Here is a 27,304-nt window from a genome sequence, read left to right as displayed (position 1 = left end):
CTCAGTGTGACCACCGGCGGCGCCACGACACCCGCCCCTACGCCCCATTCCTCCCGTCACATCAGGAAACAACGTGTATTTTTCAAATACCTGGGCCTCATTCCTTTAGAAGCCACATTGTCATTTTAACCCTTTTGACAAAAGGAAAGAGAACCTGTATAAAATGTCTACTTCACTGACTTTTTTTATATATATATCTTTTATTGTTTTTTTTACAGAGAGGAAGAGAGAGGGATAGAGAGTTAGAAACATTGATGAGAGAGAAACATCGATCAGCTGCCTCCTGCACACCCCCCACTGGGGATGTGCCCGCAACCAAGGTACATGCCCTTGAACGGAATCGAACCTGGGACCTTTCAGTCCGCAGGCCGACGCTCTACCCACTGAGCCAAACCGGTTAGGGCTTCACTGACTTTTAATAACTTACAGAATACAGTCATCGACATGAACACTGCACATACACACACACACACACACACACACAAAAAAAAAAAAAAAAAAAAAAAAAACACCCTGGGCCTGACTCTGGCTTCTCAGAATCATACTTTAAGTGAATGGTGAGTCTGAGAGTCTGGGTTGCTCTTCTTATGACCTGCGAGCTGGATGGGCCCTCCTGTCGTTGCTGGAAGGCCTTTCCTGCCGGCCTCTCTGTGCTAGTTGTGTTCCAGGCAGACGTGGCGGCCAAATAAATGGCTACGTGTAAATGAAGGAATACGAAGAGGAAGGTGCTCAGTCTACCTTACCTACAAGTACACTGCTTTGGAAACTTCTCAAAAGTAAAGACAATTTCTCATGTTATGTTATTCGGGGATAAACTGTTTAAGGTTTTGCTGGGGAGGTAACCATAGAGATGGTGGCCTTGTCTGTTGTCCATGGTTGTAGTCACTCATGGGATCGGTTAACATTCTTTATCCCACACCTACAGGTGCCAGGCACTGTTACAGGAATATGTAAATGAACAAATAAAACATGGCTCCGGCCCTGCAGAGACCCCACGGTCAGCAGCTATCGCTCACTCCCACAATGAGTGCTGGCACAGAGGAGGGCAGGGAAGACACCCCTAATCCAGAATTGGGGGGCGGTGCTGGCATGAGCTCTCAGGGGCTGGCTCTACAGTAGCCCTTGTGGAGGATACACAGGACTGGATGAGAAAGGAAGAGGAGCCCGAGAAAACTGTCAGGGGACAAAGAAGGAGAACACAGAGAGGTGGGTGGTCCCAGACTGCCTAGCACAGGGCCTGCCCCGGAAAGCGTTCCACCAACTGACTGGCTGGCTGATAATACCTCTATGACCTGAATCAGACTAAGGACATTTTTCTCCTACAGCTTGCAGCAGAAGTCAGGACACATGTATGTGTTAGAAAGGTTAGTTTAGACTTCAGATCTTCTAACCGACAGGCTGGGCTCTCAGCCAGGAGTGACTGTATCCCTTAGGGAAGGCATGGGCAGAATCCTGATTAAGCATCTTGAGGAGGGTTGTGGACCAGGAGAAGATGTGATCAAGTTTTTTCCTGAGGCCTAACACATTTTCTTTCACCCATACCAACTCCCACCAAAACCCTCTAGTGATGTGAATGACAAATCAGCCCCATGCCCATTTCCTCACATTGATTGGGCTGCACCAGGCCCAGGAGAAGCCCACTGTCCAGGGCAGCTCTGAGGCTGTGCCCAAGGGGGCCCCTGTTTCAGATACAAGCTCTGTGTGAAAGCATACTACTTTTCTTTGTGTGCTAATTCTCTTTTCCTCTGACCCTTCCCTTGAATGGTGACCTCTGGCCTGACTCTCACTCTCCTTTTGCTGCGTGGATCTGCCTACCGTGTCCACACTGCCTGGGCTCCATGACAAGGCACTCTTAGCATCTCAGGGCCAAAACGTGGGAAGTGTTTGAGGCCACTCAGGGACCCTTGACAACCACAATGCTATTCGCTTGTTTTGTTGTTTTAAGGACCATAGATACATGAAATTCCAAGGCTTAATGGAGCCTTGAAGACCACTTAGGCACAAAATTCCCATTTTACTAATGATGAAATGGAGCCTTAGAAGGGGAACATGTCCTGCTTGCAAGGCCAGTTAGTGGTAGCCCTGGGAACTGAGCCCAAATGTCTTGATTCTTGACCTGATTCTCTTTCTACAAGACCAGGCTCCCATGATTTGATAATTTCATTAGTCTTTTATTGATTGGGAATGCAGGGTGAGGTAAATTCCCTTGGCACCTCTATAACAAGGAATTAGGTGCAAAGGCATTAATCATGAAGTAACGCCAGACATCCAACACGGAAAGCGAGAAAAGGTCATCGGTATATAATCTCAATTCCCCTGGACCCCCACAACTTCACTTCCAATTTTCTCAGTGGTGAGTCCAAGTTTACCCCCAGCAAGCGCCCTGGCACTGGGGCTCCTTCTCATCTTGGGGCTGGGTTGGCCCACATTGGCCGAGAGGCTGACTTCCCCCTCTCCCTCCCGCCCCCACGGAAGCACCACACTCCCCTCCTGTCAGCAGATGCCTGCAATGCAGAAAGGTTTGTTTCTAGCCCCAGAATGCTACAACCAGGAGTGTCTCTGCTCGCTGCAGGCATCTGAGGAAAGAGGAAACGAAGTCCTGCCACTCCTCCCGGGTGAACCCCTTGGGGTGGAAGGTGCCAATGAGCTCAGGTTGGTGGGTTTGTGACAGTCTTCTTGGAAAATGTAAAACTAGAACAGACAGCTACCCTGAGATGGACTGAGCAGGAACAGTCCCTTCCATACAGCCTCCTCTGGAAACCCTTCCCTGCTTCCCGACATAGAGCACTCTCCCTGCCTCTGTGTTACCCCGGTACCTTTTATGCATATCCGCCTTGTAGAACTCAACCCTCTGAATCAAGGGCCCGGCGCCTAATTTCTTCTTAGTCCCAGAGACTAGTTCAGTGCCAACACACAGTAGGCTCTCAACCAATAAACCAATATGGTGATGGCTACCTACATTTCCTATGCATACCTAATGGCCAGGCCCTCCTTTTCATGATGCCTTGGCTCTAGAAAGCTTACTAGGCCAGCTGCTTTATAAAAACCACATAACTCAGAGACAGGTCCAGCTGGCAAGGGCACATGTCCTTTTCTTTTATTTTCTTAGTATAAACCTAGACACTAGAGTCAAACACTGGATTTGAGATAGAATATATATATATATATATATATATCTTACCAGGTGTAGTATTGGTGTATGCTCATTTCTGAGTGAAAGAGATAGTAGAATCTACCATCTAAAAGTTCTCCGTTTATAAAGAACCCCAACATGTTGGATTGAATTTAACACTATCCTCTCAGTTGTGCAGCTGGGATAATGAGGGAAGGTAAAGCACCCGGGGCCAAAAACAAGAAGCAGCTGAAAACCAGAGAAGACAAGGCAGTGGAACTACGGCTGTACCGGGGATGTCTGCAGATACCTGTCATCAGGTGGCTGGGTGTTAATAGCCAACCAGGAATAGGGAACTAGGTGTGGGACCTCTGCAGGGTGGGGAACGTCTACGTGACTCTGTTAGTGTTGGGAGAAGAAGACCCTGCTGTGAGGGCTGACATGCATGGCACAGTCAGATGGCAACGCTACCCAGGCTGGAGGAAGGGAATGAAGGTACATATTCTGGTGCATGGGCAGAGGGAAGCAGCCTTGTGTGGTGGCGCGGAGACGTGGGGTCTAGTCTGATGGTCTATTGTGCTTTACTGGTCCATGTGAGCTTCACCCTCTGCCTGTGGAAGCCACCAGACCACCAGAAGAAGAAAAGCATGTGTATACCTTTATAGAGAAGTCTGATGATAACCAGCTTAGCTTATCTGCCACCAAAACCAAGCACAGTCTCAGACTAGACATCGGAAAATGGTGCAAACACTAATCTCTCTCTCCCAGGAGAAACAGCTGGAATGAATTGAGATCGAACAAATAAAAGCAAACAAAGTAAGGTCAGAGGACTTCTTTCACCTGCACTATTTTCATCTGCTTCAAGGTGCCGAGTTGAATAATTCTGGAAAACGATCAGGCTGCTTAGCACAGTGACTGAGAGCACGGGAGGTAGTGTTAGGTAAACCTAGGCCCGGGTTGGGGCTTCCCTCACCGCCCGTTAGGCAGCAGTACCCTCATCTGTGGATGAGCAGAATACCCACTTTGTAGGGTTGTTTCAAGGAATAAATGAGCAAATGGAGGTTAAACACTCAGCCCACAGTAAGCATTCAATGAACCCCCGTTTCATGAAGGTGCCAGGAACATGGCCTGTGCTTTTGCAATTGTGGGCGGGTGTCGGAGTTCCCTCCATAGACACTCTGGTCAGAAAAACATCAGGATTCCGCCAACAGCATTCAGAGTCAAAGCCGTGGAAGCTCCTGTCCCTGCGAGCCTCCTGCCCCATTCATTTCACCAGAAAGGTGCCCATCTGAGTCACGGAGGCGTGTCAGGGGACGAGGGAAATGGCCTGGGACTTAGGAAAACAGTGGGAAAGGCCTGGCTGGCTCCTGGCACCTGCGTCTCTCCTCAAACCACCGTGGAGACGTGGGTGTCTTAGCCTCTGAAAACCCCCAGCTGTCACTGACACCTCTGCCCTTTCGTGCGCGGGGAAAACAGGAAGGTGAGAGGCTGGCTGGGACTCGCTCTCCAGCCAAGAGCAACCTCCCAGCAGCCCCTTTCATTTGGCTGCAAATAAAGACCTGCAGAGCAGACGTCCCACCTGACTCACACACACACCCAACCTGCTTCCCCATGCAGCCTCTCCTCTTGACCCAATGTGGCCCCAGACCTGCTCATCCTCCCCAAAGGCGGTGGGGGGGGGAGGGAGGGGATCAGATCCCCAAGGGTGAAGACGGGGCAGAGGATGCTCACGTGAGGCTGCATTTATCCTAAAAAGATCAGCTCAACGCAAGAGCCCTGCTTCTCAGAGTGAGAGCCAGGAAAGAGAACACCCCTCCATGGGGCCTTGTCACGCTCCCTTGGGGGCTTAGAAACAAAGGACACAGCCCTCCTGCACATCTGTGAGCTGTGCCATTGAGAACGCCACTGTCGCCAGTCACTGCTATGGGTCAGAGTGTTACCCAGAGGCGTCACCTAGGGTACCACGCACTGTGCCTTTGCTCTTATACCCCACCCCCCACCCCCCCACACACACACTTTTACCAAAATTGCACAAGACTGTGAAGGACCCAGTGCTACACTCCCTGAAACCCTTTACTTTTTCGGCAAGTCTCCACAATCACTCTCAAGGTCACTGCCTGGCCCAGGAGCACCAAACTCCAACTCTGGGTCCTAAACAAACAAAAACCTCAGAACTCTTTTTTTTCTCCTCCTGACTCCCCTTTTCTCTGGAGCAGCTGACCCCGCGTGGTCAGCTCAGCCAGATTTTACAAAGCCGGAGATTCCATCCCTTTGCTGTCAAACTCTGATTTCACGGCAGCACCAACCTGCCTCCTCCTGGAACCACAGAAGGTGGGAACAAAGCTTCCCAAGATGCCGTCTGGTGACCTCGGCAGCAGTCCCCCCTGTGGCCTGGTGCTGGCTCCCAACAGTAATGACCTCCTCTCAGATGTCATACTCTCCATTGCAGAACTGGGGAGCTGTTAATCCTCCTGGTTTTGTTCTTGTTTTCATGGCAGGAATGGCACAGGTGGCCTGCAAGCTCTCCCAACAGTCTTGCCGCATGGCATTTGGCTTCTTTCAAAAAGGGATGGATTAACTGCTGCTTGTTCCCGGAATCTTCTGCCCTCTCGCCAGCTAACTGGAGCCAGCCTACTGCATTTCAAGGTCAGAGGTAGAAACTTTGAACACCAGAGCTTGAACTCAGCAGGGGCCATGGGATCAGAGGCACTTCCTCTTTGTTCCCTCACTCTTCCTATTCACTTCCCTCGGCAATAAGGCCCCCATAGAGGCGTGGTACCTGACACGACACAGTAGATGCCTAATGAGTATTTGGTGAGACTTGTGGGGCCCCAGTTGACTTTATAAATGAAGGAGGCAGAATATTTCTTGCTTTCCACTCCTCCTGCCTTTCCTCCAAGATAAGGTACCTTTCCACTGTCTTGTCCCCTGGCCTCCCCAGGTATCTGTTCTCACTATGCATTACTCTCTCTAAGATGTCACCTGCTAATAGCTTAGCGTGACCTTACAGGTACCGGCTCGCTAACGCAGACTCTCTGAGAACCCAGCGTAAAGATGCAGGAGAATGAAACTGAGCCACCGGCACCTTGTGAGCAGGTGGGACCTGCTGCCTGGCCGCCAGCCCCTCTGCAGGGGGTCGCTCACCCAGGCCCTCCTCTCCGGGCCTCTGCCAGGCCCACGCCCCACTTGACAGGAGTACCAGGCTGCACGTGCTGTCCCCAAGCTCACACAGCTCTGGGAGGGGGAGGAGACGCAGGCAAGAGGAAGCAGGAGTCAGAGGTGCAAAACCCGCCACTACGAGGAAGGGAGAAGAAGCCCGTGGCTCCAGGTGGGCTGGGCACCCAGCCTCTACTTCCCTCTGTCTCTGTCTCCAGGTTCCCTGGCCAGCCCAAAGGAGGTTGAGGCAGCCTGAGCAGCCCCGCCACACGTGCTCACTGCCACCCCGCACCCCCGCCATACACACACTCATGCCAAGCAGCTCGGCATGTCTTGGCTCCCAGGCCTGCCCGTGGAAGATGACTGGGAATGCAGACTGTGGGAGGAAATGACAATATTCATTGTTTGGATTAAATATTTTTCTTGGCCCTCCTGCTGTTTGCTGAGCCGCCTATTTTTCCCCAACCCGATTCTCTCTCATTCTTTCCCTCTTTCCTCCTTTCACCCCTACCCCTACCCCTACCTCGTTTTCTTCCTCAGCAATCAAGGACACACAGAGAAATTTCCAGGAGAAAGACTCCCTAGAGTTGGAAGAGCTGTTTTAGGAAATCAGTGGTTCACAAAGCCTTTCGCTGTTCTGATACCACACCCAGCTCTTTACAGAGAGGTTTCACCTTGGGGTAGAGCTGCATCTACACTGCTTCGAGTTTTCACAAGTGTTCATGGGATATAACTCACAATAACTCAGGGAGGTAAGTTTTATTATCACGCCCATTTTACAGACGAGAAAAACCAAGTCCCAAAGCTGTTACAGAATCTGCCTGAAGAAAAGATGTAGAGCCACCGTCCGATGCCCAAGGCCTGTGCTGTGACCACCCTGACATGGATGGTTAGATGCCTTCAGCATTATCTCCAGTTCTCAGTCCTGTGCACCTGGTCCAAACTCGCCTTAAAACTATGAGCATGACGCAGCCACTTTCCGTCTGAGGAAAGTCAGTGTCACAGACAGCCATGAGAGATGTACCACGGAGGATACTTAACTTTAAGACAATCGCACGGGCCCGGCATGGGCTGGTGCTAGAACCCTGGGGTCTCCGATGAACCCGAAGTTAATGTGACCCCTGTCCAAGGCAGCACAGTAGGCTCTGCACGTGACAAGGTCTGTCTCCCTAGATACCTGGGGAGGCCAGGGGACAAGACAGAGGAAAGGTACCTCAAGGAGGCTCTGGCAGCATCAGCACCAAATAAGGCAGCATCTGAACAGTGTCTGAGACAACAGGGCAGAAACCACAGGCCAACGAGAACTCATTCCCAACGTAATAGATGGCACCGCTAAGAGCTACAGGAGGTCAGACTAGGAAAGGGGCTGGGACAGTTCAGAAGGCTTTATGTGCGATTAGGCTTCATCTGTGAGGGTGGACAGGATTTGGGCAGAGAAGTGGGGAGAAAATTCCCAGCAAGAGGGCATATCCAAACCAAGATTTCAGATGCAAAAGAGAAGATATACCTGTGGTTTTCTGCCTTGAGGATTAATGGGCCAAGTTTGGAACTAGGTCAAAATCTCCATCCAGACCAGAGGAATCTAGTCCTTGTCCCAGAGACAGTGGGGAGCAATGGAAGGTGGTTGTTTTGGTGGTGGTTGTTTTTTTGTTTTTGAGCAGAAGATAATAAAAGCTGAGCTTCAAAGGTTAGATCTGGGAACAGTGAGGCATGTTTAAGAGAGAAAGGGAGGAAGGTGACTTCAAGCAGGTCTGAACCGAGAACAGAACTGGCTGGTTGTAATATAGAAAAGGAAAAAGCAGACAGGAGGGGGATTGTGAAGGAAAACGAACGGGACTTGGTGAATGGTCATATTTGGGTAGAAGACCGACGGAGATGAAAGTCTATGACAGTTGGCTTTTCTCAAAAAATTGTTTCATTAAAAAAATAGCTAGAAAGAATCCTTCCGAAACCTAAGGACTGGGTCACGGGCAACAGAGCCCAAGCCGTCAGCAGACGCTGCCCTACCTCACAGGGAGACGCTGTACACATTCGCCTTTTCCACATAAACACAGGCTCGAAGGTCCACACATTTTCGCTCCTGTCTGATGTCTGCCAGGCTTTCCCCACAACTTAGACATGACTATTTTATCACCCCCAGTCACTTCCAGCACCAGCTGAGTTGAGGAATGGCAGGAGGGAGGTGTCATGTTTATTCTAGAAGATTCTCTTGCCAACAGTCTTGTTGCTTTTAGCCTCGGTCTGATGTTCAGTGCCTGCGTCTATGAACAGCGCCAGTTGTGGGGCTGATTATTGCGGTTCTCGTCCTCAACCTGTCACGCCATCCTGGGTTGTCAGCCAGGCTGTTCTGTGTTCTGTTAATTGGTCAATCCATCCAGTCTCACTTGCATCCATATGGAACCCATTCTCCGTGCAAGTGTCTCGTTTACATTCCCTTTATCTACGGGATGCTTGTCTGTGTATCTTACTCACTCATCCACTGAGCGGCTGCATCTGTTCCACAACATGTTCCCTGGTCTCATCTCCTCGGTTTCCAATCCTGGTGGAGCAGGGTTCATGGGCACGCCTCCTCTTTCTCCTCTTGCTCTGGCTTAAAACTGGCAAAGCCCAGGGAGGTACCCTAAAAGGTGGCCAGCATCTCCTGGTCATCTCTCCACTGAGTTTTCTAAAAGCCCCGCATTCCTAGTTTATGTGTTGTTTAGTTGTTTTTAATCTTCCTACCAGTTTCGGCCCAAGGACTCTGGACTCAGACCGCCTGGGTTCATACCCTAGTCCCACATTTGGACATAAAAGCAGCCCCTCAGTTGCCTCATCAGTAAAACGGGAATGATAATAATGAGAATAATTCCTTGTAGTAGGCACCTGGCACACAATGAACACTCAATAAAGTTATTAAGTATACTGTGAGACCAGGAGAAATTCCCTTGTTTTCTGAGTGCACTGAGCCTGAATACTTGGGTACTGATGGCTCCCTGTTGGGGAAGATTGACAGTAGCCCTCCTAGAAGTAGCCCTCCCTAGTCATTCTTCCTCTCTCATAACTAAGACCAGAAATCCCAAGGATCTCACCGTTCACCAGCTGTGGGGACAGAATGACTGTATATAGCATGCCTTAAGCAGGCAAAATAGCCAAGCAAAGTTCTCTGAAATACCAATCACCTCTCTTCTATTCCAGTATTGAGAGTGAGCTATAGCAGCAATGCTGTGTCAAAGTCTGTCCTTAGTTCCTGGTCTCCTTTTTATTCTTCCCATCATTCCCACCCCCATGCTGGACTCTGCTCCCTCTGACCACACCCCTAAGCAATGTATCCATCCTACCATAGCATCTGCATTCTCTTGCCCTTCGGGAAAGCAGCTGACATACTGAGGGGTCAATGAAAAATATGTATCTGCAACTAAATAAAAGAGAAATATTAAGGCAAAAAAAGTGACTTTAATTGTGGAAAGTTGGGGATTTTGTGAGCCACATAGGACAGACCAGTATTTGGTGGATAAATAAGGGCAGCACCTCCAAAATCACATAGTCGAGGTAGCCACTCATTAAACAAAATTGAGAAACCCAGCTCTGTGTATCAGGATATTTCCCGCCCAGTGAAGTGAGCATAAGCAAAGCAAAACACATGTTGCTACGACTGAATGGTGTTGCTCCCAAATGCATACGTTGAAACCCCAACTCCCAAAATGTTGGTATTTAGAGGAGGGGCCCTTAGGAGGTAATTAGAGGATTTCATGAGGGTAGGGCCTCATGATGGGATTAATGCCTTTCTAAGAAGAGACACCAGAACTTCCCCTCTCTCTCTGTCTTGTGAAGACACAGTGAGAAGGTGGCCATCTGCACACTAGGATGAGAGTCCTCACCAGGAAACAAAATCTACCCACACCTTGATCTGGGACTTCCCAGTCTCCGGAACTGAGAGGAATAAATGTCTGCTGTCGAAGCCACTCAGTCTATGGTATTTAGTAATAGCAGGCCACACTGTCTAACACACGCCTTATTCTGTGAACTTATTAATTTAGTTATTTTTGCTGACTTGTCAACCCAAAGAATTCTCAGAGATCCTGTCTGAAAAGAGGGATTGTGAAAGGAGGTAAGAGGGGGGACAGGCAGGAAGCATGGAGCCCAAAGAAGTAAAAAGATCACCAGCTTCTGCTATTCGGTTATTGGCAATTCTGGATGGGCACACAGGCATGAAACCAGGACAGGTGAGCACGGCCAGCAAGCCAGGCAGGCTGCAGGCACTATCGACTCGGCTGAAGTATTATCAGGAGCAGAAGTGGTTCCAAGGCTAGACCATTCCCGGAAACCTCACAGCTCTGCAGACATGCACCACCACATTTCATATGCCTCCCATTAGAAAGACTTCAGTTGAATCTAATCTCGTTTTTAATTAGTGTTCACATCGCCTGGTGAGGCAGGTTAATATGATTATCCATATTCCACTGATGGGGAAAATGAGACCAAGGGCCATGGCCCAAGGACACTTGGGGAATGAGCAATAGAGGTGAAAATTAAACTTAAGCATTTTAAACTTCCAAACCGGCACACAAGGGAGAGGACATTGGGGAAGGGATTTCTCCTCTTTGTTCGGGATCTTTCACATCTGGATAATGCATATTCAATTTAATACTTGGTTTCTCTCATTAAAAAATAAAATAGTAACTACTTCTGAACCCCAATATGTCATATTCAATGCATAATACGTTTTTCAAATAATATACCAGGAGCAGCCAAAAGAAAAGAATAAAATGAGCATCACTTAGCCAAATGTGAATATTAATGAACTATTTATAAATGTTTAATATTAAACTAGATTGTGGGGGATGGGTATAAATACAGAATTAAATATGCCTCCTGACCTCTAGACACTGGTTTAACTGGACATTCAAAATATGTACACCAACAAAACACAAACACAAACAGCACACACTTCTAACTGCACAGATAAGAGCAAGCTCTTCTCATTGCTGATAAATTGTCGGCTGAGCGTATCTCACAGCAAACTGAGATATTTCTGAGACAGAAGCCCACAGTATCATCCATTCCCCCCTCCAACCCAGTTAACTTCATCTTCACCTCCTTTCTTGTCATCACAACCAACATCCAAATATTCACCATTCTACTGCAGAAAGTTTTGCACTGCGCCTCTTCTATCTTTTCTCTTTCCACTTCCTCAGTTCAGTTACTTGATAAAGTTCAGGTGAGAAATGATAAGGACTTTCACAGCCCAAATTTGCCACCATGATTTTCTTCCTAAAATGTAAGTCTTATCATCTTTTCTCTGTGACATGGGTATTTACTGCTCACCTGATATCTCTGTGTTCCCCTGACTCACTGAAGTGGCTTGAGTCCATTTGACCATGTTCTGGTAAATGGGAAGGCAAGCAGGAAGGATGTATTATTTCTGGTCCAAGGGACTCAAGGGTTACTGGCCTTTCTCTCTCTCTGTTGTCTCTGCATCTTTGGAGGTAACCATGGAGACCACATCTTAAAAAGACAGGAGGAATAAGATGGACCAGATGGATGGGCACTCTAGAGACCCCAGATGTTTTTGTGAGGGAGAAATCCATCCTCTCTCATGTTAAGTCACTGAGTTTTCAGGGTTAATTTGTGACCACAGTCTACTCCGATTAATTCAGTCTATTTATAAGCCTACGTTGGATCAATACTGTCTACGGAATAAAGTCCAAACTCGTTAGCTTGGCACTTAAGAGCCTGAGTGATCTACCCCCAGCTTAGCTCTTAACCTCAAAATCATGCCACACTTGTTCATGTTCCCCAGATCCGTTTCACTAAGCAGACCAGCAATATTTCTGTGATTTGCCACCAGTGGTGTGGGTTGTTTGCTCTATGACAGTATCATGGCAACACTTGAGTAGTACAGAAACTGGTATCAGAAGTGGGGTGCTGCCATAATAAACACCTAAAACACTGGTATTAGCATGGTGTGTCAGGAAGCAAGGGAATTGTTTTGGGAAGCTATAAAATTGAAATAGCTCTTTATGCAGTGCCAAGACATCTGATTAAATGTTTCCTGTAGTTGTGAGGACACTTACCATGTTAACTGTTACAACTTGCAGGTCAGAAAATTTACTTAACGGCCTATTGGCTTTGGGTAAAGAGATTTAAAGAAGAATTTACTGGGGTGAGCTGGTGGTTACTACCTTCACTTGATAAAGAGGGGAGCACAGAAAAGGCTGCTGCTTTGCCAGCAGAACCGGCAGGGAATCTGAGCACTAGGAATCCCAGGACTTGCGAAGACGAAACACAAGGCTGTTCCTCATCCCCAACCAGCCAGCAAAAGATAACACTGACAATGCTATGTATTGGAAAGGCCTTCTAAGACTGAAGTTAAGACCTAATTGCAGGCAAAGACCAAATCAAGGGGTGGACCATTACATGATTTGTTAAGACTTCTAACAAAATTAAAATGGCACCGGGGGAGCCTTGCAGCTGAACAAAGTGACTCATAGCAAAGAGACTAAGGACTTTGTCCTGGAGCCGCCTCATAAATGCAGAATACCTATAATTAACGAGAGAGAGAGAGAGACAGAGAGAAGAAGAAGAAGGAGGAGGAGGAGGAGGAGGAGGAGGAGGAGGAGGAGGAGGAGGAGGAGGAGGAGGAGGAGGAGGAGGAGAAGAAGAAGAAAAAGGAGGAGGAGGAGGAGGAGGAGGAGGAGGAGGAGGAGGAAGGGGGAGAGAGACAGGCAGATCTTGAAAAGACATGTGAGGACAGCCCTTGTAACATGAATTTGACTGAAGTTAAATAAATAGATAAATAAATAAAGCTTGTGAGAGTTGAACTGCCAAAAGTTATCATCAGCTTAGATGAAAATGGACTTCCTATAGGAAGAGTTCTGGTCCCCTGTATTACCAGGAGAAAGCAGGCTGAGAAAATTACTTAGCTTCCAAGAGGGAGATAGTCTCTGATGCTCTTTTTGTGACCCTAAGAGGATAATGGAAAAGAAAGAACTTCCAAGAGAGCAGAACCAAGAGCCATGAAGAACAATGGACTTAGAAGCTATACCCAGGGATTGATCCAAAGCTATTAAATGAGAAGCACTCCCTACTCTTAGAGTAGGGGGTTTTGTAAATTTCCTCAGCAGGATTTCAGAATTGTTGTGGACCAGTGACTTTTATGTGCCTCTCGTTTTTCTCCTTAAAGGGAATATTTATTGTATTTGTCTTAGTTGGCTCCACATTGCCCACTGGGTATAAGGAAGGCAGAGAAAGTGGAATTTTAGTACACCAGATTACATAAGCACTCCAGATTAACTTTAGTATTCCAGATTAAGAGAAGCTACATTGCAACCTGATATAAATCACAGTATTCCAGATTTCAAGCCTAATGTGACAACTGGATAAGACTTTTGGAGTGACTTAGGGTGAAGTGGGGTGAATCTGAATATAGCAGATGTTTGTGTCTAAGAAGGCTAACTGACAGATGTTATTTTATGTCCACAGTTCCTTTTACTCTCTCTTCCTTTGAGATGACTTCACTATCAGCAGACCATGATTCCCCTTCCTACAAACTTTGGACTTGGCCGTGTGGTCTGCCTTGACCAGTGGACTGTGAGCGTGTGTGGCAGATGCTACAATGGACCAGAAGTTTGGAAAGCACTGGCGTGCTTTTGCAGGCACATGGAGCATACCTGAACCCAACCCACAATCTACAGAAGAACTACTTTCGTCAGCCTCCAAATGCATGTGAGGAATAAGTATTGTTATTAAAGGATATCGCTAGTAGTTGGGGATTACTTGTTAGGCAGCGTTATTACAGAAAAACTTGATGACTGCATCTTGCCATTTCCTTCCACATCACACCTTTGCCTTTCCATCTACTCCTCTTTACCCTTCAAAGCCCACTTCACATGGTACCCCTCTATAAGATCTTCTCCACGAGAGTAAAGCAAGTTATTTGATGAATTCTCTATGTTCTCACGCCACTTTGGTCATATCTTTGTATCAATATTCATTGGGTAGTAATTTAATTTTTTACCTCTATTGCATACTCTGTGCTGGGAACTCCTACTCATTTTTGTAATCTTGATACACAGTAGGCATTCAGAAAATATTACTTTAAGTGAAGAAATGAATAAATGGACCTGAAGGAGTGACACGGTTTAATAACCATGGTGTAAGCTGGGAGAGGAGGCTATGGGGCGTCTACAAACCATAGCCATTGGGGGGAGCAGCAAGCCTTTAGCTTGAGAAATGGTATGAGGCTCAGACCCAAAAAAAATCTGCATGAGTTTGTTTTTTCATGTGTTGGAATTTGGAACCCTAGATTCTGTAGCTAAGCTTGGAGAGGTGGGAAGATGCTTCCCATGCATGAAGTATTGTACATTCCTGGGTTAGAACATGTTTTCTTTGGGGGTTGCTGTGGTTTCTTTTACTTTTTTCTTTTCTTTTTTTTTTTCCAGCTTGGAAGCATCTAATGTTTGCAATAACAATAACAACAACAAAAATCTGAGGCTGGCCGAGCATGAATCAGGCGGGAATTTGTACATGCGGTGGGTGTAGGGGGTAGGGAAGGGAGGGTAGGAGGCCAAGGGAGGGGAGAAGAAAAGAAAAACATGGTTGCCAGGAGCTTAGCAGAAGAAAATGCCATGCAGGACACGTGGCTGGCACAGGGGGCAGCAACATCTGTTCTTGATGAGGATCCGGGTGCACGGCTGTGTGTGCATGTGTGGGTGCATGTGTGTGGAAGGAAACGCAGGCGCTGTGCTGCAGGAAGTCTGCTCGGGCCTCGGCCTCTCACCGGGGTTAGATCTGCCGCCAGCTTTGTCCTGAGAGGTATGCTGCAGGCTTGAAGGGGCTGTGGAAAACAAGCCGGAGAAAAGCCACAAGCGCCTCCTGACCCATTTGAATCTTTCTCTTGCCAAGTTCTCATTACTGATCTTACATAGGAGGGAAACAATGTATAAGACTGAAAAGGCTCTGGAGAATCCACTGGGGAAACAAAAGGCTTACTTAGGATTCCTGGGCAGGGCTTCTGAGATAAGGAAGAGGCAATGAGTCTGTACACAAAAGAGGTGCATAGTCTAAGGTTTCTTTTGTTTGCCTGTTTTGCTTTATTTTTATTTCTTTTTTTATTCAGTTTGGTTAAGCATTCAAAAGCCCATTTCTCTCTTATTCTTATTACTCTGTTCAATGAAATAGAGGGCAAATGAGGTGGAGGGTTTGTATTTCTATGGACAGTGGGAATCCTCTCTTAAGGGGGAGCTTGTGGAGCAAGGTCACTCCAAGTGTAGGGCTGGAGCTGGAATATTGTCAGCAAACCTCATATCTGAGCTGTTGTGTGCCCCTTTAAACAGGGGTCTGATGCCCAGTTGGGTGCCTACTCTTGGAAAGGTGAGTCCTTTCCAACAAGAGCCGCAGAAAACCAGCTTGGAGCTGGAGGCCTGGGAGGAATCAGGCTGGTGGACAGGGGAGCAGAGGCTGTACCCCTCGCTGGCCTGTGGCAGTTGTGTGCACTGGTCCTGGCCACTCCCTTGGTGGGAACACTGGTGGGGGCGCTTAGGGTGTGTCGCCCGCCTCAGGCTGGCCTCACTTCAGAAGCCTTTTCACACAGGAATGATAATAATGAAGATAATCCCGTGCACGTGCGTAGCATTTCAGTGTCTACAAATGCTTTCACAGATGCACTCACATTTGAGAGCAAAAGAAGCTAAAAGTCAACCAAGGGAGATATCATTTTCCCATGGGAGTTAGTGACTGTGACTACGGTCACATAACCAGGGAGAAGAAAGGCAATAGATGGAGCCAAGCTTTCTCTCCTCAGAGCTTCAAAGAGCTGAAGGGACCCAGGGAGTCCCAACCTTGCCCAGCCCGGAATCCCATCCCTGGGCCACACTGACTGCGCACTGAACTCCACAGCAATGACACAAAAAAGCAGTCAGTAGAAAGAACTCTTCACGGTGTCATGGAACTCAGGGTCTATTGGTAATCTTTTCACTCTTCACAATTTAGCAAAATATTTCTTTTCCCCACAGTAATCCAGCTGCTTCTTCAGGCTGTTACCCTCTTGCCAGTTCTCTCCGCAATCTGGGGCTGCCCTGACCATCCTACCTCATTCAGCCACTCAGAGGTATTTACTGAGCATTTCCCCTGTGGTAGTCAATATACCATTGTCCCAAGGACTTGAGATAGAACAGTGACTAAAATAAAGTTCCATCCAGTGGGGGGAATAGACATTAACTCTAACAAGTACTTACTTAGTGATTAGAAAATAACAGTTCTATAAAAACTTAAACAGGACTATGTAAGGCAGCACTGTCCATTTGGGGGATAGGTAGAGAATGAGGAAGGACAGTTGTCATTGTTGGTCAAAAGGTCAGACAGGGACTTTGGGAGGGTGGGGTAAGCCACTGAAAGGACTTTCACTTTTGCTTTGAGTGAAATGAGAAATTACCCAATGTCTTTAGCAGAGGGATGCTTGGATTTAAGCTACATTTTAAGGGGACCCCCTTTGGCTGTTGTGTTGAGAATAAACCGTGAGAATACTAGCAGACAGGGTATCATGAGACCAGCTAGGACACTGTCGCAGTAACCCAGGTAGCAGGTGACACAGGTTAAGTGGTGAAGTGGTGGGATTGTGGATACCTTTTAAAGACTGAGCTAGTGGGATTAGCTGATGAATTGGATGTGGAGGGCAAGAGTGTGAGAGGAATGAAGATGACACCAAGGATGTTGTCCTGAGCAACTGAGATGGACAAGTCAGCACAGAGAAATGAGAAACCACTGCGCATGAAGTCCTTGAATTCTTCTGAATTCCATTTGTTACCCTACAGACCTTATCTCCAGTCATCATTCTCACCTTCCCACCTGCCTCAGAGCCAAAGGTATCTGTACCCTCTTCCACCGCCTTTGAGTCTCTAGTCTCTCAACAAGATTACTACCCACAGCCAATAACTATATTCAAGTCTCACCCATATCAAAAGTCTTTCCAGGGGCACGACTTTCCACGAAGTTCCTGCCCATCTCACTCCTGGTACTGAGCTTAGAGAGCAGAGGGCAGGCACTACTAGTCTTGCAAATAAACCTACAGGTGCTACCTGATTTTTTAAAACTGGGTTCATATATTACTTTTATACAATTAAAATTAAGTTTAAAAATATTATGCAAAAATATAGCTAATAATATCAGCGGAGCTGAGATTTAAATTCATTGGCCAGGAGTTGAAATGTGTACCCTTTCTTACACGTGCTGTTTGCTATGATTTGTAAATAACTGCAATCTTTTGTGAGTGTCACCCTTTTCTCTATTATTACTTCACTGGTGGGTAAGACAAAACATAGGTACACAAACATACAACATACACACAGGAGTGGGCAAAAGTATGTTTATAATTTTTTGTATAGAAAATAACATATTAACAAATAATAATACAAAAATAAACTGTTTCATGTACTCACAACTGTAAACCTACTTTTGTCAATCTCTGTGTATATTTCATAGACTTTGAAAAATAAAGTGTAAGAGATTTAATACAATATTTTGCTAGTGTTCAGTCATTATAACAAACAATTATTTAATAAAAGAATTTCACTTAAAGGAACATCTATTTTGGTAGGATGAATTAGAAACAATTCAAATTATATGAACTTTTTGAAAGTGCTTGTCCATATGATTATTTAATAAAAGTGTTATACAAATGACCATGATGGTAAATGGCAGATTAATCAATGTCCCATGGAATTTAAGATCAGTCTCAGTGAATGTCCTGCATCATGCTCAGAATGCGTCTAAAACACATTTTAGAAGTGCAGTTAGAAATGTTAGTGGAGCAAAGTCCCCATGAAAAGAAGAAAGGGGTGGAATTATTTCTAGATATAACTTGATTATATCTGCTCGCTGTGAATTTTATAGCCTCAGCATAATAATTGGGAGGCATCTAGAAGGTCAGGCAGGTCAAAGAAAGCTGCATTTCTGTGATGTCAATTTTGCAGGAAAGTAGTATTTAAATTGTCTGCAAGGCTGGGCTAGACATGAAAAATCAAAACAACAGAAAAATAAGGAAAAGCACGGAGTAAATCAGAAAAAGGGTGCGGTGGGAGGAGAGAAAGGGACAAGCCATGTCATAAAGAGAATTAACAGAGTGAGAAAGTGGCCCACCCAGGAGGCTGAGAAGACAAATGAAGCAGAAGGCAGCCTGTGGGAAGGAAGCCCACCAGGATGTCACAGTGTGGCTCCACGGGAGTTTCAGATGAGCATACATTCTCACGAATGTTGTTCATCTAGATGAGGTTTTCCAATTTGCACGGTTGTGCTTTTAATGTTTCATTAAAAAAAGAAAAATAGCGGGGAAAGAAAACAATGGTTTTTGCTTTCAAAATGAAAACCTCGTCCTAATTAACATTTGGAGCCGGGCTCTCAGAGATTCCAGCTGAAGGATCTGAAGTCAGGCCCTGCACCGAATGGGCCCTGGACAAGCCTGCACACATGCCCAGATTTTCAGTCTGGTGTACACTGCACAGAACTGGCAGCGACGTTCGCAAACAGATCTCCGGGGGACTGGAATTTGGCACATGGTAGGCCTGAAAGACAGCTCCAACTTAAGCTAATTTTCAGATTTTCTCTGAATTTTAACACATCCAACACGTATTTAGATTTAGATTTGTAAGGACCTCCACTACCCTGACCAGAAGTGGAACAGCTGTCCCCACGAGTGGCTGCTAGGCCGTTACTCTTCCCACTGTGATTAAACCCTTTTTAATTACCCCTTTCCACTCACAGATATTAAAGAACTTGGCAAGACAGTAAGAGAAAAGTAAGCCCATATGACCCGTCCTCTGAGAGGCAGGGAAGACATGATTGTTATATCTGATTCGTAAACAGCTGAAATATGGCAAAGAGAAGTTTGATTATTGGCTAGTATTTACATGACAAGATATAAATAAAGGAAAACAAGAGAAGTCAGACAACCTCACAATCCCATCGTACCCAAGCAATCAACTTGGAATAGAACATTGGGGTTTCTGTCTATAGACCTCATTAAACAGAATCATTTTTCTCCTTTTAATAAGGAACTTAGACATACTCACGTGTTTTTTTGGAAGATGAGTAGCAATTCTAACTGGTCACACTTTGAAGTTCAAGTCCTGGGCATTTACTAGTAGTAATCTGTGACTAATGATACAAAGGCATTCCTAAAGCACAGTAACAGAGATAAATCTTACAGGCTACCATGAGAAAAGACTAGAAAGAATGACTGAACAGGTTTCCCTCAGCAGCTGAGGGGAAGAGAAAGGAGAGAGGTTTGGAATCAGAGGAGGGATCTTAGTCTTGGTGTGCTCTTTAAGTCCCTGACAACTGTCACTGTTGGGCCATCTTCCTCAAACTCTAGAGCGGCAGGTCTCAAGCCTGAAGGAGCATCGGAGCCACCTGGAGGGCTTTGTCCACTGGCTGCCAGACACTCTCCCCAGGGTTTCTGACCCCAAAGTCCTGGGTGGGACCTGAGAGTCTGGCCAGGGGCCGCAGCTGCCTCGCCCACCTGATTCTCCACAGGCTCAGGTATCGCTGCCCTCACGTGGGAGTCCTGAGCCTCAGAGAACTCCCTGGGCCAGACTCGCTGAGGCCTTGAAGCATTTCCCCTGGAGAAGGTACCCCCCTTCCTGCTTTCCCACAGGAGGGCCTGAGCCTGGTTTAGCTGCCACAGGGAACATGGGAATTGTACAATGGAGTCTCCCAGACACACATATGTTTTCACTTCACCTTTTAGAATAAAGAATCCTCAAATTTATGGTTATGCTACTGGGTTTTGCCACCTACAATTGAGCTGCACAGATATGACGAGCTAGAACACCTTTATCTATCTATCTATCTATCTATCTATCTATCTATCTATCTACCTACCTACCTACCTACCTACCTACCTACCTACCTACCTTTCTTTCTTTCTCACATCTTGTCATAAAATAACAAGGACTCAAGATCCTAACAAGAGATGAAGCCCTTTCTCCAAAAGGGCCCCACATCATCACAGTCCTGTAAGTATCACTATTGCTCAGGTATCCCCTTCTCCCACCCCTTCACCTCTGATCAGTCTCATTGAGATCTGCATGCAGGCATTCTGCACCCAGAATAAAACACATCACCTAGAATAATGGGACTCTTTAGTCCGACTCCATCTCCTCTCTACTTTTTCTTGGTTCAAACTCTGGGCAAGAAAAAGAGGCCCTATAATCACTCGATTTTCATGCCATCATCTCTACTTCATCACATCAATTATGAATTGCATTCCCCCTCCCACCCCCTCCATCCCATCGAGGTTGAGCAGTGAACCCAGGCAATGACCGTGAGTGATCAAGAAGCATGCGTCCCAGCCCCAGTGGCATGGCTCAGTGGTTGAGCATCGACCAATGAACCAGGAGATCATAGTTCGATCCCCAGTCAGGGCACATGCCCGGGTTGCAGGCTCGATCCCCAGTGTGGAGGTGCAGGTGGCAACAGATCAATGATTCTCTCTCATCATTGATGTTTCTAACTCTCTCTCCCTCTCCCTTCCTCTCTGAAATCAATAACAATATATTTTTTTTAAAAAAAGAAGTAGCAGCAGCACACGTCTCAGACACAGCTAACAGGGCTATCATCTGAAATACAGAAAATAAAAGGGAGAGGTCCAAGACAACAGGGAAGAAAGAATCCAATGAATGGCAACAGCAGGCGGAATGAATTAATGATGGAAGCACTGCTGTTATCAACTACTAAATGCATAATGACAGTAACTGCCCACCTACATTTAAGTAAATGTGGCTGCTCTAAGCTACTAGTAAATTTGTCCCCAAGGCCTCCTCACCTAGACTTTCCACCCACAATTCCCTCCTATGCAATTGTTTATCAAGGTAGTAACTCTTATGGTAACGCTACATAAAAATAGTTCTACTGGTTGCTTTAAGAAAACACAAATATGTTTGCATTTAAATCCACGGCATGCTAGATGTATAGGGAAAGAGAATACCAAACAGCAGAAAATGGTTAGCCATGTCAGAGAGATCATAATACATATTCCTTTAAGATGCTCCAAAGACTAATATGCCATTTAAACACGTCCCTTTATAACCTTGTAAAAGTCTAATACTTTCAGGATATCCTCACACAGATTTATGTGAAACAGTTCATTCCGTTTTTTAAGCCCATTATTTTCTACTAGAGGCCCACTGCACGAATTCGTGCACTTCGGGGGGCGGGGGTTCCCTTAGTCTGGATTGCAAGAGGGTGCAGGCCAGGCCTAGAGACCCCACCAGTGCATGATCAGGGCCGGTGCATGATCGGGGCCGAGGAGGGATGCAGGAGGGTTCCAGGGTGTGTCCAGACCATCTTGCTCAGTCCCGATCAGCTGGACCCCAGCAGCAAGTTAACCTACAGATCAGAGCATCTGCCCCCTGGTGGTCAGTGCACGTCATAGCAAGCGGTTGAGTGGACTTAGCATATCATTAGCATATTACACTTTGATTGGTTGAATGGCCGACCAGACACTTAGCATATTAGGCTTTTATTATATAGGATTCTGTTCTTAAAAGGGGATGGTGACTATTAACTCTTCTCTAAACTATTTACTACATGAAAACATTTACTAAAGATTAATATTATATTAATCTTTATCCTTCTCTTCTTAGGCTTAAAAATTCCAGTTCTTTTGATTTTTTTCCCCAAAGGGTATTATTATCCCTTTTGATGTTATTTTTTGTTACCATCAATTGTTGTGTATTTTCTAATGGCTATGGAGCCAGATTTAATGAGAAAATAGGATCAGATCAATGGTGAGAATCCTGACAAATCAAGGAACTATGTGGGTTTCTGTTGGTCCCACTTACACTTATTGGAGCTTTTTTAGAACAGAGCCATGTTGCTGTTTATTCAGGATCAGCTATAATTTTTCTTTAAATTACCTATAATTTAAAAGCAATCCAGTCTTTTCGGGCTTATAAGAATTTCAATTGTAAAAAAGTTTTAAGCAAGCTTTTATCAAATCCTCCTCTAGCTCAGCTTGGCCTCTCACTCTCTCAGTGTATGCACATATGTCTGTTAGGATAGTGGGAAAAAAGCACTACTTTTGCTATGAATAACAGAAACTATTCAAAATTACTGATAAATGGAATTTCACTAGTTTGTCACACATTCCATTAGTGTCTACCAAACACTCATATCTTAGGTACTTGCACACTTTTTATCAGGCTCTGACTCACATATTTTAGTAGGAGTTTCTCTTGCCAGCTATTACCAGGATGGAAGTAGTAAAACCCAAATGGACTGATGCCAAGCTAGGACAGTGCCTACAGATTTCCCAAATGCAACCCATAGGTAAACAAGAAATCAAGGCTAACCAAGAAGGCCCCAAAGCAGAGCAGGGGCCCTCAAGAGAAGGGCGCAGGGATAATCAAGGTCAAAATCTATGTAGAAGGCAAAATTCCCCAGAAACAAGAGCAGGTTTGCTGGTTCCCCTGAAAAATTACATGACCCATACTTTACTGAGGTGTGGCCTCTCCACCAGCCCCAAACCACAACTCTATGCCTCTGTCTTCACAGTTTACTGAACCTGGAGTCTGACAAGTTTAAAAGATATATTTTATCCATCACATTTTAAATCTGGGGAAACAAATTTAGAAAAGTGAAAAGTCAACCAACTTGCCCAAGAAAACACGTAGTAGGGAATGGAACTGAGGTGCACGCCCGACTCCAGACCAGGACAGCATTCTGTGTGCTGAATTACACCCCCCTCACTGTGTCTATGGCAAGGCCTTTCGATTCTATGCAGGGCAGGTTTTTACTTCGCATTTCTTCTACTTCTTCCTTACCTTTACTTCCTATCTTTATTGTTCACAACACTTCCCAGAAGACTGATGCAATCTTTTCCAATTTAAGACTCTCAAAGTCTAACTTCTACCTTCAATTCTCTGTCCCTGCTTTTAGGGGCTTGGAAGCAGGTGGCATTGAAGAATCAGGCCTGATTCTGTCAAATGGGTAAAGAAGTAAACAAAACATGTCCTGCCACTCAGGAGTTTGCAGACTGTTAAAGGACAGACCTATCGATAATGTTGAAATAATGTGACAAGTGAGATAACAGATATTCGCCAGGGTATGTATAAGAATTCATAGGAGAAATGTCAGCTAATGCTCAAAGAGACTTACTTTAAATTCCCCCAAAAAAAACCTTAAAATGATTTTTAAGATTTACTGGAGGCCTCAAGAACATCAACTAACCACAGCTACCTGCAGTAAACCATAAATAGTCATAACTGGGTATAAGCGAACTATTTCTTGGTTCTTAATATGTTGCTTCAATAAGGCCCTGTCCCCTCACAGTTACTTATATTATTCCTTAAGCAATATCACTACTACTATATCATTTGACAATTTATATAATACCTTGACATCAGTTATTTCACTTGCTTCTCACAGGAATTCTGAAAGCCAGACAGAGGCTACACATAACTAACAAGTATGAATTCAGTATCTGAACCTAATTCCTCTGACATCATTCTACCTCTGTCCTGCTCCGCAACTCTCATTTATGAAAAGGAAAGGGCACAAATAAGAACCAGCCAAGGGCTGGTGGGAGAATCAGAAACTGTAGTCCAAACTGGAGGCTCCTGGGAAGAACTTGCAAGAAATACATGCTCACAGCAAAAGCAGAGCCAAAATGTAGGTCACTGGGCACTCAATGTAATCATCCCTCAGGAAGGAAACGAATCATTTCTATCCAAAGGGAGGCTATGTGGTCTTTATTTTCAGCTGCATTCTCTAGATAACAAGATGCTCTTAGTATAAATGGAACCTAGGATGGTGGACTTTGGGAAAAAACCTAAATGTGACCTTATGAAGAAGAAAGAAGGAAGGAAGAAATGAAGTAAGGAAGGTATGAAAGAAGGAAAGAAGAGAGGGAGGGAAGACAAGAAAATAACACTTATATGAACTGACAGTATCATATTGCTCATTATATGAACTGACAGTATCATATTGCTCATGATAGGATGAACACTCACTTCAATTATACCCACAAAATGAGGAATCTTTCTCCCTCCACCTCCCTCTCCCCCTCCCCATCTCCCTCTTCCTTCCTTTCTCCATGATGGGAAAAGAGTACACTTTCTTGGACAAGCATTTGACAGAATAAATATTTGTTTTCTACACAGACTTCTATATGCTTGTCTATAATTTTAATGGGCACAGGTTTGGGAGTAGAAAGAACAATTAGGAATGCAATAGCCCAAATGAGAAACATTGAGGCCCCAACTAGGAGTGAGTAGAGCTGCTCATCTAACAATCTGGTGACCAGCTGACCAGGTGACAGCCTGGATATGGCAGTGTCTCCAGGTGATTTGTGAATATGGATCTCAGCAGAGCTCCAGGCTGTGGCTCCCTTCCTTCTCTCGTTTTCTCTTTCCCACCCTCTGAGTTTGCACCTAAATATGTGGAGGCCACACCAGCAGCTCCACCCACTGCTTTCTGCTGTACTTATTCAGTTCATGACTAATGCCACCACTTTATAAGCATCTATTATAGAGATGTGGCATGAGACTTAAATGCTTTATATACATTATCACAAGAATACCTCATCACAACTCCTTAAAATAGTGTTGCTGCCCCCACTTCCCAATAACCATAAGACACGAAGGCTCACACCATTTGACTGACCCAGGGCTTGAATCTACATTTGTTTGATTCCAAAACCTTCAATCAACCGAGTCATCATTCCTTGCCCATTTGCAACTTACAAAACAAGAGCCCGGAAAATATAAGGAGTTCAGGTCAACAAGGCCAAACACGAGAATCAATGAGAAAAATATAATTTAAGTCTGAATAAGTTTGGGTTGCAGATATCTAGTACACACGTTTTGTTTGATTTTTAATATATTTTTTTAAATTTACTTTTTAGAGAGAAAGGAATTGAGAGGGAAAGAGAGAAAGAGAAACATGGATGTGGGAGGAAAACATCTATCGGCTGCCTCCTGCATGCCCCCATTGGGATCCAGCCCAAAACCTGGGCATGTGCCCAGACTGGGTATTGAACAGGCAACCCTTTAGTGCATGGGATGATGCACAGCCAAGTGATACACACATGTTCTTGCTGAGACAATGGGAACACAAATGACAATGAGCAGATGGCATTATTTATATACATTGTTTTGTTTTGTAGAAAAAAATGTAGAGCTGTCATCTAAAGAAAGTGAGAGTCATAGAGCAGTGGAGAACTGAAGGTGAAATCTCTGTGGCAAGGGGGATATGACACACACAGAGGCACCAAAATGACACACAGTGATACACGGGCTGGGGTAGTGAGGTGAGGGGCTCACTGGCTTGGGCTCATTGAGAGAAATAAAGGAAGAGGGCCACCACTGTCTTCTAAGGCGGAGTGTCTAAAAGGCACATCTTAGAATTATATTCAGCACTGGAAAGCACAAAACAAAAAACCCTTTTCAGAGCAGGGAACAAGGTGTCTAATTTGAGCTCCTATTTCTTTCTGTGCTGCACTTTATAAAATTTCCTCTCTTCGTCCTAGCCCTCTTCGGTTTATCTCGCCTCTGGGTCTGTTTTCCCTCCATCTGTCTTTGACACTCTTAGGTTTCCCCTAATATATTTAGCTGACTTTTTCCAGTAAAGAATTAAGTGTTTGCCAAGATGCCCTTAGAACATGCCAGTTTATGCCTCTCTTGTTCTTTCTTTCTCATTCTTGCTCTCCCTCTCTGCGTTTCTTCTTACGTAGTTCCTCTGAGTTGTTTCTCCTTCCCTAACCATTTTCCTTTCCTATGATTAGTGATTCTTCTTTTTCCTTTCCTGTTTTTTTTCCAGGCCTTTAAGATTTTTTTCTTCCTCCTAGCCCTTGCAGAAAGACCAGAAGCATAATCTTGTTCTTTTCAATCTGATTTTGTAGAACAATCAGAATGTAAATAATGTTGGCTAGAAGTATTCCTGGATAAAGGAAAATTCACCTTAAGGACTCCACAGGCTAGGAGCCTTCTCATCTGCTCCCACAGTATCTGAAATTGTGGTTCTCAAACTTGAGCAATCTCCAGGATCCCCGGGGGTCTTGCTGAAAGAGTCCTGGGTCCCGCCCCAGAGCCTGAAATGCAGCAGGTCTAAGATGGGGTCTGGGGGTGTGCATTTCTGACAGGTTCCATGGTGGTGCCCATTGCACTGGTCCAGGGACCACACTTGGAGAACCACTCAAGTGAGAGGACCAATAGCAGTTGGGTGGTAAAGGCTCCGCTGAGCAAGGTAACAGCTTGGCAGGGAATGGAGTTTCATTCTTTGTCCAAGCAACCACAGGACTTGGAGAAGCCTAGGGAGTTCTGGAATAGGGATCCAGAGGATGTGCTGGGGTGCAGCGAGGCGGGGAGGAGAAATGGGGAAGCTCCATGTTTAACCTTCTGGGAAACACTGAAGCCAGCTCCAAGACCTGCCAGCTACCCACCCTCTTGTGATCACACAATGAAGCAGCAGAAGGGAATTCTCAGATCCTTTGATCCCTTCCCAGTCCCAAGTCCTCTGTCTGTTTATCTCCCTGTTCTCTGGCCTCCTCTTCCCTATCCTTACCCCCTGCCCAGTGCATGAGTCACTCTTCTCCTCCCAGCCCCACTGTCATCTGTTTTTCTAATGATGGCAGGAGATGAGCTGTTTGTTGGCTGCGCCATCACAAAGTGCACTCCATGCTCGCCCTTTTCCTGATGCCCTCTCAGAACACTATTTTATTGGTCTCCTTTCCCTTTGTCTCAAACCCCACCCTTTCCCCTTCCTTGGCCTCATGTAGTCTCGTTTACCAGAAGAGGATGAATATAAACAGAGATAAAGAAGAATGGGGGAGAAGGGGAACTAACATGCAAGTGGGTTGAGCGGGGAGGGAGGGTGTTGGAAATCAATGGACGTTAAACAGCTCTCTCTAGCACACAGCAGCCAGTATGACCCAAGTATTGCTGCTAAGTGGCTTAATTACTTCCAGTGAGAGATTTGGAGGTCAAAACCTGGTGTGACTGAGACTAGAGGATTTGTATTTGTCACTGGCTATTCCCAGGGTGAGAAAGCTTAAATGGTGTTTGC

General features: G+C 45.6%; 1 protein-coding gene across 2 annotated transcripts in view; it reads right to left on the bottom strand.

Annotated features, from left to right (window-relative positions):
* Positions 1-27,304, bottom strand: part of PAPPA2 (pappalysin 2) — a gene marked incomplete at its 5' end in the record, with an annotated part of 212,529 nt that overhangs the window by 4,800 nt on the left and 180,425 nt on the right. The gene's annotated exons all lie outside the window — the stretch shown is intronic.

The sequence above is a fragment of the Cnephaeus nilssonii genome, assembly GCF_951640355.1.
Source record: "Cnephaeus nilssonii genome assembly, chromosome: 21".
Taxonomy (NCBI): Eukaryota; Metazoa; Chordata; class Mammalia; order Chiroptera; family Vespertilionidae; genus Cnephaeus; species Cnephaeus nilssonii.
The sequence above is the reverse complement of the archived record's forward strand: the minus strand, read 5'-3'. Positions and strand labels throughout refer to the sequence as shown.